The 15,296-nt window shown below is 41.5% G+C and overlaps 1 long non-coding RNA gene across 2 annotated transcripts; it reads left to right on the forward strand.

Annotated features, from left to right (window-relative positions):
* The first annotated feature begins 1,056 nt into the window (after nucleotides 1-1,056).
* On the forward strand, nucleotides 1,057-14,490 carry LOC110346545 (uncharacterized). 2 transcript variants are annotated; one of them, XR_002390656.2, is made up of 4 exons: nucleotides 1,057-1,174; nucleotides 9,508-11,349; nucleotides 11,438-11,647; nucleotides 12,130-14,490. It is a non-coding gene; the product is annotated as an uncharacterized LOC110346545 (long non-coding RNA). The 2 variants fall into 2 exon arrangements; XR_015450019.1 differs by having other exon boundaries at nucleotides 9,508-9,644; nucleotides 11,222-11,647.
* The last annotated feature ends 806 nt before the right edge of the window (nucleotides 14,491-15,296 follow it).

Here is a 15,296-nt window from a genome sequence, read left to right on the forward strand (position 1 = left end):
ATTAATGAAGCAATAGGCAGCTTTGTCACTTTCAAATAGGTGAAGCAGGTGAATTTTAATTCCAATCAGGGCCCACTAAGAATTACAAATACCAAACTAACCGGAAAGCTAGACAACCAGCATAAATCAGGACCTGGCTGGAAATCCAGGGTATGTGGTGTCCGGCTTTAAGCTCACCTGCTATGTCCTTGGCCCTGCTCTGAGTACTTTCCACGAATCACCTCATGTAAGAGGACACATCTCACATCTTGTGAGATGTACACACGGTAGTACTCATTTTGTGAGTGGTCATTTTGTGAGGTGCTCACTGACTCCCAGCCTGTGTGTGGATTCTTCTCAGTGTGCTTTGCTGCACTTGCTTCACAGAAGGGAAGACAGTGTAAGGCTGGAAGAGAAAGGGTCTGGGAAAAGTCAGGCATGGTTAGTAGACAAAAAGGTATGTAGCCGTTTTCTCACTCCCTTCCCTTCCCTTCCCTTCCCTTCCCTTCCCTTCCCTTCCCTACTCCCCCCTCCCTTCTTTCCCTCCTCCTGGATTAAACTCCAGGCCTCTCGTATGCTAGGCCAGCTCTCTGCCACTGAGTTACATCCCCAGCAAGACTTTTTCTTTTTTACAAATTTTTCTTTTTTAAGAATTAAGCTCTAGCTGGATGTGGTGGTGCACATGTGAAACCCCAGCTGTTTATGTTTATGTTTATCCCCCAGCAGGAGGATTCCAAGTTCCAAACCAGTGAGACCTTGTCTCAACAAAAAAAGAAAAAAAAAAAAAAAAGAAGGAAGGAAGGAAGAGAAAGGAGGACAAAAAAGAAAGAGAAAGGAAGGAAGGAAAGAAAGAAAGAGGAAAGAGTTCGTTCACATCTTGCGATGTTGCCCAGGCCGACCCTGAAATCCTGGGCTCAGGTGACTCTCCTGCCTGGGTCTCATACACAGCTGGGAAACAGGCACACTCCTCTACACCCAGCTGTGACTGTCTTGTAGTGTTTGTACCAGAAGTGTGTGGGCAAACAGCAATTCTGTATCAAGCAGAAACAGGGAAGTGTCTTACAATCTCGCCCTCCCCTTTCTAACACACACTGTAGCTTGTGTGGTGCTGGTCCTCTCGGGAAACTTCTGTTGCTGAAGATGGTGAGCAGTCACCTCCTTGGAGGCATTGGAGACGACTTGGGCAGGTTCGAAGGTGAAGTGAACTGCTCAGGGTTACCATGTCAGTGTGGGGTAGGTCACATCGTCCCTGTGGGAGAGCGAGGCTTGTCTTGCCTCTCTGAAGGCCAAGGATCATCCGTGTAAAATCCTGCAGCATTTCTTTCAGAGCTGTCTTTTCTTCTCTGCTCTTAGCTTGCTGAGAGAAAGTTGTTGGCGTACCACTTGGTACCGTGTCTGTCAGCAGAGGAGGTTTGCAAGTGAGAAGAAATAGCTCAGCAAACAGTGCCTGGTGCTTTCAGTCTGATCGCTTCACAAACAAATGGGTGCTTCCTCTTTTGTAGGAGTGAGCTGCCTTATCAAGGGAAGTAGATAACTTAGGGTTTTCAGCTCAGAGCTACCTGCCTGCCCTCTCCTCTTACTTTATAACAACAAAGAAAATGCCAAACAGCACTATTAATTTTAGTATTCTAAAAATTGGGTAAATCTGCCTGAATAGGTACGCTGAACATGGATGAAGTTTTTGCTGACTGTGATAAATTATATTCCTAATTCTCTAAATCAGCCTGTGTTGTGGGCACGCATTATGTTAAGATTTTTAAAATCATATTTGATTCTCCCAAAATTCCAGGCAGATGTGTTCTCCTCACTTGATAGTAAGAAAATCAGAGTCAAAGAGGTCTTACAACTTACTCGATGTCAATAGTAATCTCAAAAAGTAAATACAATGCCCTGGTTTCTGTCAAATTTAGAAAAATTTTTCAAAAACTGCACAAGAATGTTTGCATTTCTTTTTAATATCGTTTTATGCATTTCGTATCCTTATGCTAAATATTTTTAATACATGTTTATATTTTATTTTTTTCACAACCTTAGGAAAATTCACTATTATTTTCATTTTTACAGATGAGAAAATGATGCTAAACCCAAGGTGACCCAAGGTCATTAATAAGTAGCAGAGCTAACATTCAAATCCAGGATTGTCTGATTGAAAGCTGTGTTCTTTAAAATACATTTTCCCTCGGTGGCTGGGGACCAAAGCCTGGGCTTCCACATGGTAGGCAAGCGCGCAACTCCTGAGATACGACCCAGCCCCTGTACTGTTCAGTGGTACAGCGGAGACCTTTAACAAAGCATTGATTTAATGATAGGGTTTTAAATTTCAGGTTCACACTTATCCTTCCCCCCAAATTTATATACTGGTTAATCTGAAAATTTTTATTTGGGATTCTTAAATACTTCTATTTTAAGATGATTTCCATTCATTTAGACTTTAAGAAAAAAGTTTATGTGTCTAAGTGATTTTAGAAATCAACTAGTTAAATTGGATGAGGAAAATGAAACCCAGAAGACTGTGATTCATCATCACACAGGGAAAACATTTGGTTTTGCTGACAGTGCTAACTTCGCCATACCCAGGCTGTCGTTTCTACGGTTATTCATTCTGTAGACCAGGCCCTAATGCTAGCAGTAATACTTAGATGTTATGTTTATATAATATATTATTACAACAGCGAGCACTTGCACAGAGCTTATGATGTGTCTCGTAAGATTTTACATGACGTTTACCTGTATCACCCTCACAGTTCACAGTGCTATATTGAGTTGGTAGTGAGATGATCCACATTTTATAGAAAAGGAATTAAGCTTGGGGAGGTTGAAATTCGAGGTTACACCATGGGTGAGCTGAGCTCAGGGCCGAGGCACACAGCCTGGCCACTGTGACTCCCTGCAGGCTGTGCGGGCTCTGTGTTTCTGCCTCTCCAGGCTCAGGGCCCTTGTGCCCACCAGCACACCGAGGCCTGGCTCCCCCTCAGTCCGATTCTGACCTGCAGCGGAAAGGCCACGCCACCTCTGCTCCGAGAATGGCTCTCCTGGCTTCTACTTGTGTCAGAGACCCCTGGCTTTCCCCTTCCCTCTTTGCCAGGTCCCATGGCACCCCAGTCTTTCCAGTAGCTGGTGTTGCTGTCTCCTTCACCATCTGCATCTTCTCTTCCAGACCTAGAGGTGGCTAAGTGCACTCCTGCTTGCTCTTCGTAGAATCTGGCACTGACTGGCTAACTTCTGTAACAGCTGCTTTCTCCATTCATTTTGGGTGAAGAGCCCATTTTGTGTTTTGCTTTGTTTTTTGAAACAGAGTCTCACTAGGTAGTTCAGGCTGGCCTTGAACTGTAGCCCAGGCTGGTGTAGAAATTGTGACAATTCACCTGCCTCAGCCTCCCTAGTGCTGAGATTACAGGTGTGTGCTACCACATCCAGAAAAGATCCTATTTTGTAACACACATACACACATCATCATCATCATCACCATCCTGGACATGTGAACCAGGAATGATGGTTCTCAAGGAAGAGCTGGTGCTTTGGATTACATTTATTATATGAATATAAACGTCATGTATTTTCAATATATTAGTAGAAATTGTTTTGGTTTAGTGACTTTTTAGGAGAATGGCCTCATATTGGGTGAGTCAGTTCATGTCAGGAGAGAATTTCTTCTTCAGCAGTGTTTTTGTAGCTCAATGTCTTCTTCAGAACAGATCCTGCTAACTAGAGCCACAGCGTCGCTCTTTCTGCCAAACACAATTAGGGGCTCACTGGTAAAGAGTCTTGGCCTGTGTTAAATGTATTAGTGACTTTTATAAAACTGGCAACGATGACTATGATTTTCTCAAATTATTTTTCTAACTGAAAACTTCTGTGGAAATTCAAGAAAACAACTGTTCAGATGTCTTGGGAATCCATGCTATCTATTAAGCACATTTTTGAAGTAATTGCTATTTTAATGTTGTATATTTAATGGAGGAAAATCGTTTTGTGTCATTGCTGAATTCCTCAGAAAAAGATCAGTTAAACAGCAAGTTATGGAGGTCTACGACTCCGGTGAGATGTGTTTTAAAAACCAAGGAATCTTGGTTCGGAAACTCCCAGTGACCTCCAGCTGCTCGGGGTGAAGGTGAGGAAGGAAAGAGATAGATAATAAAATCTCGCATCCAGTTTCTGCAAGACTTTCCATGAGTAAATCTCAGCTCCTAAGTCTCAGTCCTGACAGAGAAGGAGCGGTGACTTGACAGGCAGTGCTGGCGTGTCGCTGAGGTGTCTTGGGTCACACATAGTGCAGGAGGAAACCAGGAACCGCGAGGTCGCTTTGGTGAGGATCTGAGATGTCTAATCAAGGTGGGTCTGCAGACATGGTCAGCGCTGATAAACTGAAGAGGAAAAGCTGTCCATCTGCTATTATGAAAACTCGAGGATCTGAAAGGAGAAGCCACTGATGAAGGGCCAGGTGTTTGTCCTGGGCGTATCCAGTTGAGCTAAGAGTTAACAAGAAATGACATTTTTAGTTGGGGAATTTATGTTGCCAGTGTACTCAAACGGGAGGGCTGCAGAAAGGCAACTCCACATGTGGGAACTAGGTTCAGCCCTATTCATGCTCTCTACAGCTGACCACATAAAACTCACCATGAGATAGGACACTCCTATGAGGAAAATCCCACCTTGCTGGTCAGGACTGGGTGTCTCGTGGAGAGTGTGTGTTCACATGGAATTCTTGGCTGTGGCCTGGTGCTGTAGAGAACCGAAATCAGCTCAATTATGATGCGATCTGACTGTCTGAGGTAAGGGGCGGAGAGCTGGGGTGACCTCCCAGTTTCCTTCTGCAGTGACAAAGAAGAGCTGACGCAAAGGGAAGTCTGACTCCCTTGGGCTGAGTTTGTCTTAGAGATAATTCTACAGGAATAGTTGCTGGAATTTTCCTTGGGAAACATTCCAGTTTATTCTGCCTTAATTTGTCCCTCACTGGAACTCCCTCTACATGCCAACAGAAAGGAAATCTCAAGACACATTACAAACTCTATGCCTTACACCAGTTCTAAGCACTTTCATAAATAAATTAATCTACCAATTAATGTCAATTAATTTAAGAGTTTGGTAAAGGTGAGTCAATGAAGGTATAAATGGAAGACTTCAAACTACTGCCAGTACTCTACAAAGCAGATAATACGTTGTTTGTCACCAGTGGGGTTATACTAGCCATATCTCTAACCAGAGACCTTGTTGAGCCAGGTCACATCGGATGTTGGGCAGTGACCTCCATTATTGTTCAGTGGTTCTGCCAATCATTTCTTTGACTAATAGATGCTTTGATGCAGTTGTTTAGACCTAGTAATTTAAAATACAGAGACTGAGGAGGGGTGTGCAAAGAAAATAATGAGAGGAATTTTGGAAACAAGATGGGAATCACTATTATCCTGACACATAGTGTGGCTGAATTAATAAAGCCATTTTACTTGACTTATAAATTTAAAAAATATTTTTTAGTACATGCTTATAGTACATAATGATTGTACTCATTGTGGGGAGTTGGTACACGTACATAACACAGTTTTTTTTTGCCAGCATCAGATTTATTTTTAAGCCTTTATCAAATTAATTATCATAAACAGATTAACAGCTAGACTAAAAGACTAAAAAATATATAAAACACATAAAAAGTTATACTAAATGAAGGTATACTTTTAGATACATTGGCCATGCTGAATTATAATAACTTGTTTTTCTCCTGTTGTCTGTCTATTTTTTTTTTGCACTTTATTTATATATTGAGTTTCTTATATTGAAAAAAAACCATGCAATATTTAAGAGTGTTCTGATTTATTTCACTTACATTATGGACTCAAGGTGCACTCATTTTCTTACAAATGACTCAAGTTTATCCTTTGTGGCGGAGTAGTACTCCACTGTGTATAAATATCACATTTTCTTTATCCATTCATCTGTTGATGGGATATAAGCTGCTTCTAAGCTTTAGCTATTATGAATTGTGCTGCTATAAATGTGAGTGTGCATGTACCATTGCAATAGGATGTCTTTAATTCTTATGGGAAGAGACTTAGAAGGGGAACAGCTGGTTCAAATGAAATTACTATTTTTAATTTTTTGAGGAAGCTTGATACTGATTTCCTTAGTGGTTGTACCAGTTTATGGTCCCACCAACAATGAAGAAGGGATAATTTTCCCTCTCCAGTATTTATTATTATTCAGTTTCTTGAAGATAGCATTTCTTTCTAGAGCAAGATGGAGTCTCAGTGTTGTTTTAATTTGCATTGCTCAACTGGTCAGGGATCTTGAACATTTTTTCATGTATTTATTGGCCATTTGTACTGTTTTATGTGAGAGGTGTCTCTTCATGTCAGATGCCCACTTTTTGATGGAGTTGTTAAATTTGGGGGGTCTAACATTTTTAATTTTTTATATATTATAGATATTAGTCCTTTTGACCTATAAAATTGAAGATTAAGATTACACTGTGTATTTATCTTGGATTTTTTGCCTGTTTGTTTGTGAAGAGTTTCTACTTATTGCACTGTCTCCTTAACTATAATAAAGAGTAAGTAATTTTGGACTTTGGGGAGGTGAGAACCAGCATCATACCATACCAAATCCCCTTTTTGAGCAGATCAAGAAGTGAAGTGAAAAGTTCAGTGTATTGGAGGACAATGAAGAAAGGAGGGGTGAGAAGCATTTATAAGGTTGGGAATGAATCTAGAGCTGTCTGATGTTCACCCTTCGCCCTCCAGGGCAGGATTCTGAGACTCTGCACTGTGAACACCAGGGCCGGGTTCCGTCCTGTGCTCTGTGCAGCTTCTCCCAGCATCCTGGCCCTGCCTCCTTCTGCCGGCACCAGTCCCAGAGGTGACAGCCAGTCCTCCACATCACCAGATGTCAGGGGTGGAGGTGGGGCCATCTGCAGAATTGCCCTGGTTGAAAATCAGTTCTCTAATGCTCCTGAAGGACATGATGGGGCAGAAATCCCTACCAAAAGTTTTTCATGGTCTTTGTTGTTTTCTTTTGAGCACATTATTCTCAGACGCTAAAAGACTGTTTATGGTGAATCAGTTGGCTCTGATGTGATGTAAAAGAACCTGGGCTCTTGTATCATAAAGAAACTAAAGAGATCAAATGACAGTCTGTCCTTAACTACAGTTTTCCAGGTTACCTGGTAAAGTACGCCCTTTAAAGTATTGCAGTCACACCTCCCCTGTTGACCTCCACCCTTCTCATGAGGCCTTCAAGTCTTGTTCTTACTTTTATTTATTATTATTATTTTTTTGGTACCAGGGATGGAACTCCGGACCTTGAGCTTTCAAGGCAGGTGGTGAAACCACTGAGCTAAATCCCTGGCCCAGTCTTGCTCTTACTGATACGAAACATAATCAAAGAGAATATGAGCCCATGAGGCCTGTAATCCCAGCATTGAGAGAGGCTGAGGCAGAAGGGTCTCAAATTTGAGATCAGCAATGACTGCACGGTAGTTCAAGGGAGCCCTGTATTACACAGAAAAACCCTGTCTCAAAAATCAAAGCCAAAATCCACAAACTAACAAAAAATGCACCAAAATCAAAACCCCAAACAATAAAAACAGCAGCTAGGCATAGTGGCACATGCCCGTAATCCCAGCACTCAGAAGGCTGAGGCAGAAGGATAGGCCAAAGTTCAAGGCCAGTTTGGGCTTCATAGTGAGTTCAAGGCCAGCCTGGACTACATAGGGAGAGCCTATGTAGTCAAAAATCACCAGCAGCAACAACAACAAGGATGGCGATGAAGATAGTTTGGGCACTGTAGTAAGACCCTGTCTCAAATTGAAAAGTGGTGAGATGTAGCTCAGTAGTCCAGTGCTTACCTACCGTGCACGGTGCCCTGGGCAGCACACACACACACACACACACACACACACACACACTGTGATGTTAACAAAGGTGTTACTGTAAACACTGGTACCCAAAACCCAGTCAGGAAAGACAGCTGTAGGGTTTTACTGTTCAGATTATTGCTGTTTTTAAAATTTGACAGTTTCAAGAAAATTTGTAATTCTTGCAGTTAGGGACTAGGACCTCGGATTTACAATTTTATGTGTTCAGACAGAAGCACTCCTGAATCTTTTAAAAGAAACAAATAGAAAAATTCAATGCTATGTGTATTAAGAAATAACACATTTACAATACATTCAAATATCTATTTAGAAATGTTAAGAAATGGGTCAAGTTAAGGTTTTGGTGGGATCCTATTTTATATAAAAACTTTCATTATAGTACAGATTTTCTTTTAACATTTTTTACAAATGTTGGAAGTATACGCTTTTGGTTTTTCACCTCATACATTTGAAAATATGTATATTATTAAAATGAAATTTGAACTATTAATAAATTACCTCTTAAAAATTCTAGGGTTCTGAGAAAGAGGGTTTGGAAACCATGACCTTTTTTCTTTCTCTCTTTTCTCTTTTTTTTCTTTTATTTTTCTCTGTTTTGCTTAGTTTTGTTTTGATTTTCTTGAGCTAGGGTCTTCCTATGTAGAATGGGCAGGCCTTGAACTTGATGTGTAGCCCAGGTCCTCCTGGTTTCTTTTTTTGTTTTTTTAATCATTTCATCAAATGACATATTCTATTAGGGACTTAGGCATCCACAGATTTGGTACTGGTGGGGAGTCCTGAACCCATAACCCACAGGCACTGAGGGGTGACCATGTACTTACACACACAAATCTATATCAAGCTCGACTAAAGAGTGCTCCAGCACTTCCGATTTCAGCTGATACTCTCAGGATTATTTCTAGCTTTCACCTTTTCAATTTCTGTGACAGTGAGAAACCTGGCTTTCATTAGTGAAAATTTAGATATATGTCCTTAAAAGGATTATAAAGAATCTTCCTATCATGTTTTATCCCTCCTTTACCATCTCCAAGGGAAAGGAAGGAAAAGAGAAAGGAAAGAGAAGAGAGAGCGCTGAATTTTTCAATCTAAAAGCAAATGTCCCCCAGAGCAGCCCCTGTAGTGTATCTCTAGAGGTATTTTCTAATCACTGTTACCACTTTTTCAATTTTCCTGTAGACTTAGATTTGGTAGTGGAAAATAAGAGTATTTTCTGGAGCTGAATAGAGAATGACATTCAACAGTTTCCCCTCTGTCTAGCTGATACTTCTTTTTTCTTTTTTTAAATTTTTGAGACAGGTCTGGCTGTGTAGTTCAGGCTGGCTTTGAACTCAGGCGCCCCCTCTGCCTGCTGGGATTACAGGCATGTGGCACCACGCCTAGCTAACTGATAGCTCTTGTTTAGGAGTTCCAGGCCATCCTTCCTCCTCTGTCCTGCCACTGCCATTGTTGTGTTCCCCTCTTGAACGGCTTTCGCTGGCTCCTGAGAGCCTTGGGCTTGTTTCCTTGGACATCTTTCCCACACCATCGCGGAGTAATTCCAGTGAAACACCGAGCCACACAGCTTTCTAGGGCAGACCACTCCTCAAAGGCCCCCGGCTGCTCCAGTGCTCGAGTGGCTTCTAAGGACTCACGAAGCTGACAGACTCTTGTTTTCTCTCCAGGTCCTCCCCGGTCATTTTCCTCGGTGACCTTCCTACGGCAGCTACCATGGAGCCGTGCATGTCTAAATTCTCGGGAAGCAGCAATGAAAAGAACGGTGATCTGTACTATGCTTCCTGGATTCCAGTCCTCTTTCATGGTTTGTGACTTAAGTTGCTGCTGCTATGAACAAACCTCCCAAAACTTAGTGACGAAAAACAAGAACAATTTTAAGGCCACAAATCCTGTGGGTCTGGATTCAGAGAACAGCCAGAGGGCACAGACTTCCATGCTGGTCTGGAGGATCCCTTTCTTTCTTTTTCTTTCTTTCTTTCTTTCTTTCTTTCTTTCTTTCTTTCTTTCTTTCTTTCTTTCTTTCTTTCTTTCTTTCTTTCTTTCTTTCTTTCTCTTTCTTTCTTTCTTTTTCTTTCTTTTTTTCTTTTCTTTTCTTTTTTTTTAAATTTCTGTTTTATTTTATCCCATTCCCCCCATCTCCTCCCTATGCACAAAAGCTTTGCTTCCACTTTTTCCTTTTATTTTCACTTTTTTCTTGTCCCGTCCTTCCTTTCTCCCTCCCTGCTCTGTTCCCCTTCTCCTTTGAACATTTTCTCCCCATTTCCCAATATCTATTATACATTTTAGTCCTTATTTACACTTTCAGTTTCTCACACCAGAGAAACAATGTGGTATTTCAACATGTGTGTCTGATTTATTTCACTTAAGAGTATCATCTCCAGGTCCATCCATTTAGCTATAAATGTCTGAAGCTCATCCTTCTTTATGGCACAGTAGTACTCCATTGTATAAAAAAAAATCACATCTTCCTTATCCTCACCAGTTGATGGGCATTTGGGTTGTTTCCAAAATTTGGCTATTACAAACTGTGCTGCTATAAACATGGATGTGCATATATCATTGTGGTATGATGCTTTTAATTCTTTCTGGAAGATACCAAGAAGGGGAATAGCTGGGTCAAATGGAACCTCTAGATTTAGTTCTTTGAGGTATCTCCATACTGATTTCCACAGTGGTTGCACCAGTCTACACTCCCACCACCAGTGGAGCAGGGTTCCTTTTTCTCCATGGCCTGGAGGATCCATTTCTAAGACACCTTCTAAAGTACCTGGGCTGGGCCTGTCAGCTGGTGACAGTCAGGATCCTCCAGCATGTGATCTCCAGTTCATTGGCAGCTCCAGGGCAGAGTATCTATCTTTCAGCAAACCAGATGGAAGCTCCAGGTCTCCTATGACCCGGCATTGGAGTGACATAGTGTTACTCTCACTTCTTGTCCTGGTTGAGGCAAGATTCAAAGTAAAGGGACATGATCCCATTTGTTATTATTATTATTATTATTATTATTATTGTCATTAGTAGTAATAGTGGTAGTAGTAATAGTAGTAGGCGTGGTAGTAGTAGTAATGGAGATTGAACCCAGGACCTAATACAAGCTAGGAAATTGCTTTACCACTAAGGTACATCCATAGACCCCTTTCAGTGTTTTGATACTAGCAGATTTTGGTCATAAATAAATGACTGACAAATGAATAGCTTTATTCCTAGACAGTAAGGCCTCCATCTGGGTGACATGTGCATGCCTGAATCTCAGGACTCTCAGAAGCTGAGGCATGAGGATGGCCAGTTCAAGCCTACCAGGTTAATTTAATGATTTAGCAAGACCCTGACTCAAAATATAAAATAAAAAAGGACTGGAAATATCAGTCTGTGCAACCACTACAGGTTTAATCTTCAGTACTGCAAAAAACAAAAAGAAAAGAAGATAGAAGAAAGAAGAAAGAAGGAGAAGGAGAAGGAGGAGGGGAAAGAAGGAGAAGGAGAAGAAGATGGTAAAACCTCAAAACCCAAAGGTGGGATGGTCCTGACTGCTGTAGAATATTCCCCGTTTATATCTGTTGTTACAACCCAGTTATTAATGGTGCCACATTTTATTCCCAGACAATGCCTGGCTGGGATAGCCCACGATGCGCCTATTTAGTGTTGACAGAGGAAATCCTGCCTCATGAGTCGGGTGCTCTCTCCTGTTGGAGGGCGCTCAGGAGCAGCCCTAGGGCCTGAGCCTCCTCTGCCCATGCGGCGAGAAGGAAACAGCCCACTGGACACTGCCGTGAGCTGCAGTGATGCTGAATCATGCAGCATTTCCCAAAAGTGAGTTAAGAAACAACTTCCCAGTGACTCGGGTGTGGGGCTGTCCCTGGTCCATGGTGACTGGAAGGAATTACCTGGTTGGCTTGGTCTGACATTTCAAAAGTAGCTTCAGTCCACTGTGCCAGCTGTGCACTGCTGTTTGTTAAGGGTCTCCAGAGCACTGTCCTGTGGGGGCTTTTCTAAAAGGTGGTGGCTGGGAGAGGTCTGGGCTGTGCTCTGGGTGAGTTTGAAATAGAACAAAATTGTACCCGGGCTACAATTGTAGATGAGCTCACCTCTGATGTTTGTACTTAACTAGAAAAACAGGTTTAAAGATACAGGAAATAAGTCTGTCAGGATCATGCAGGAAAAGAGTGAAGGAATGCATTACCACCTCAGACATCCCGCCAGACCCCAGTGTTGGGAAAGAGCAGGGACTTACTTGCCTTTCGAACTCTCTTCCTTCATGCTCAAGGCCAAGTTTAAATTGTGTTTTGTTCCAGAGTTTTCCTGGATGCCACAGATTATCTCACTCTTCTTGACTGCTGTTTCTCTTCAGTATCTGATTTTTTAAAAATCCCTCATCTGCTAATTTGCCTGTAAGGACAATGACCCTGAAAGCAGCACTGATGTTTGCCAGGCGCCTTCCTGAATGTTCACAAGAAGCAACCTGTCTAATCCTTAGCACGGACTAAGTGATAGCACCTACACTGACACAGATAACAGTGTATTGTATTTGTGCTGTTGACATTATCTACCTTCCCGCCTGGCCTGTCAGCTTCTCAAGAATTGGAAGCTTATCTCTTATCTCTTTGGTATCTCAGCTTCCTCCAATGCAGTAGGAATTCAAAGGAGTAAACTGTTGAAGAGAGCCCCTAATTTTGCTCCTGATCTCATAAAGACAGGCTCTTAAAACTGAATATGTGTAAGTACTACGAAGGCCACCAAGTCCCGGAAATGTCATCAGGTCCAGAACGGAAGATCCTATGACGAGGAAAATGGTAAGTATGTGGGATCTGCTGTTTTGAGAGCTCATCAGTGCTTCTTGTGAAACACCGGAAGCATGCTCAGCATTTGTGTAAAAGAGGAAGAAAATGTTTAAAATGTCAGACACGTTGTGACTATTTGAATATTCCCTGGTGACTTCCTGCACTACATCTCTGAAAATTTTCTGATTTTCATATATATTCCAGTGGTAAGTGGTATTTCCTGTGTCAACCTAGAAAACGGGACTTGACTGCTCACACACAGCATCAGTAGCAGCATGAGGTACAGGAGGGGAAAGGTTCATTAGTGCATGGAAGCAAATTTGAATTTTGATTTTAAAATAAGCCACACACACTGAAGGAAAATATGTGTATGAAAGTGTATGAGTATCTTATCATGAATTTACCAGCCTCAAGAATATTTTCTTTTAAAGTTTTTAAACTCTTGCCTTTCAGAGTTAGCCAAAGGTCTTTTTTTGTCTTGAACATTGAAGTTGTTAGATGTTATGTCTGAAGAGACCACTCCAAGCAGAATCATGAAAATTCTAGGTGGGAAATTTGGCTATTTTCCCCTCTTTTGCAATACAAGCTGTTTCCTCACAGAATACTCAGATATTTTTTCCATTGCTGATTAAAATTACATGAATGATGAAGCCATTGCTGGTTCCCTTGGGAGATTATTCCACAGAATAACATAGGTCTTGGTATAGGTATGTGTAATATATTTTCACTAATCTTCAATTCAGAGTTTCTTTTTCTTAGTTTCTTTCCATTACTCCTTGACCACCTGCACAATTTTTCATCAAAGATTGCTATATTTGGTAGGAAAGGAAACCTGCCAAAGTCCATTAAAGAAAAAAAATAGATAATTTCATGTTGATCACAGCTTCTAAAGAGAATTCCTAAGAAGAACTTCTGAGGTTCTAACTGCCTACCAATAATTAACCCTTGCTATTTTAAATGTAGTTGATTCATTTTTTTCCAAAGGATTGAGAGAGTTCTGGTTTCCTTAAAGAGTAGTTGTGTGTGTGTGTGTGTGTGTGTGTGTGTGTGTGCGCATGGTAGAGTTGTATGAGTATGTTGACGATACCCCCTAATCTTTGACCCCATGGTCCCTTGAACTTTTTCATGCTAGGCTGATTACTTCTTCCTAGGTTTCCCATTACCAAAACAACAAGAAGCGGGATACCCACTTTTCAGCACAGAATACTCAAATGAACAATCTGGGGACCTGGGTCCCTGTGTGGTTGATGTGTATATGCCAACTTGATCGCATGCTTATTGGGAAGGCACGAGGAGACTTTGTGATTGTGGATATTTCATAAACATATTTGAAGAACTAGATGAGAAGAGATTCACAAATATTTTTTAAAGCAGGTGTGAAAAAAGGCTAGGCTCTTTATTTTGAACACAGACCAGGCCCCTCATTTTCCAAAAAAGGGATCAAATAAAGGATCTGATCAATTTTGTCTCAGGTTGTTTGCATTTGTCCTCCAGTAAGAGTATTGTACCCTGTGTTCCCAGTCTCCTCTCTCTCTGTAACCAGGGCCTTTCTAATGTGCCTACTCCAGGACCACAGACCTCAGGCTTGCCTATGCTCTTCTGGTCTCTGCACAGCCGGAACTGAACCCAGTGTTGGGCAGATAGCAGAAGCTTTGCTGGATCCCTGAACAGTGATTCATGCACTGTTTGGAAAGACCCTGTAAGAGTAGTCATGTACTTAGTATTTACAACATTCAGTATTGGTCAGTTTTGACTCTGCCACACGACAAATACACTGCATAATTTGACATGAAAGGAACAGCAGCCATAAAAGAAAAATAGGAAATAAATTTTTATTAAATTTAATACAAAGATGCAAATAAATAAATAAATTAATAAAACAAAACAATACAAATGTTACAGAACAAAAGTATTTTGATTATATGTATACAAAACCAATGTATAATGATTTCCTGGGAAAAAAGGGAAAAATTTTATACTCCTGTGTATTCTGTCTTGTTACCCTAAACTTTTAGATACAAGTAACCCCGAGTAGTCACATGGAGGCAGAATTGAAGGAATTCAAGTTTTTGTCTTCATGGTGTCTGTTTTGAAGTCATAGGCTGTTTTTAAATTTTGTTTTTGGTTTTGTTGTTTTTTTGTTTTGTTTTGTTGTACCTGGGATTGAGTGCAAAGTGTTCACACTGAGCTATATCCCTACCTCTTCTTGGAACAGGGTTTCACGAAGGGGCTTAAGTGCCTAATCTGGACTCAACACTTGTGATTCTCCTGCTTCAGCCTCCCATAGTGCTAGGATTGCAGGTGTACGCCACTAAGCCTGGCTTCTTCCTGCTTATTGGATTTCTTTCTTTCTTTCTCTTTCTTCTTTCTCTTTCCCTCCCTCCTTCTTCCCTCCCTCCTTCTTCCTTCCTTCCTTCCTTCCTTCCTCCCTTCCTTCTTATTGGTGGTAGTACTAGGGATTGAACCCTGGACCTCAGTATTGAGCTAAATCCTACCCTTTTGGGGAGATGGGGGAGCAGGGTCTTGGTCAGTCCTTAAATTGCTGAGGCTAGGCTCCAACTTTCCATCCTCCTGCTTCAGCCTCCAGTGGGCTGGGATTATAGGAATGCACCACCGCGCCTGGCTCAAAGCTTCAGTTTTAAATGTGTGAGGTTGTAGTACCTCGGACGGTGGACACAAGT

This window comes from Heterocephalus glaber, unplaced genomic scaffold (genome assembly GCF_053883595.1).
Source record: "Heterocephalus glaber isolate CG9 unplaced genomic scaffold, H.glaber_assembly_v1.0 deba00000896, whole genome shotgun sequence".
Lineage (NCBI taxonomy): Eukaryota > Metazoa > Chordata > Mammalia > Rodentia > Bathyergidae > Heterocephalus > Heterocephalus glaber.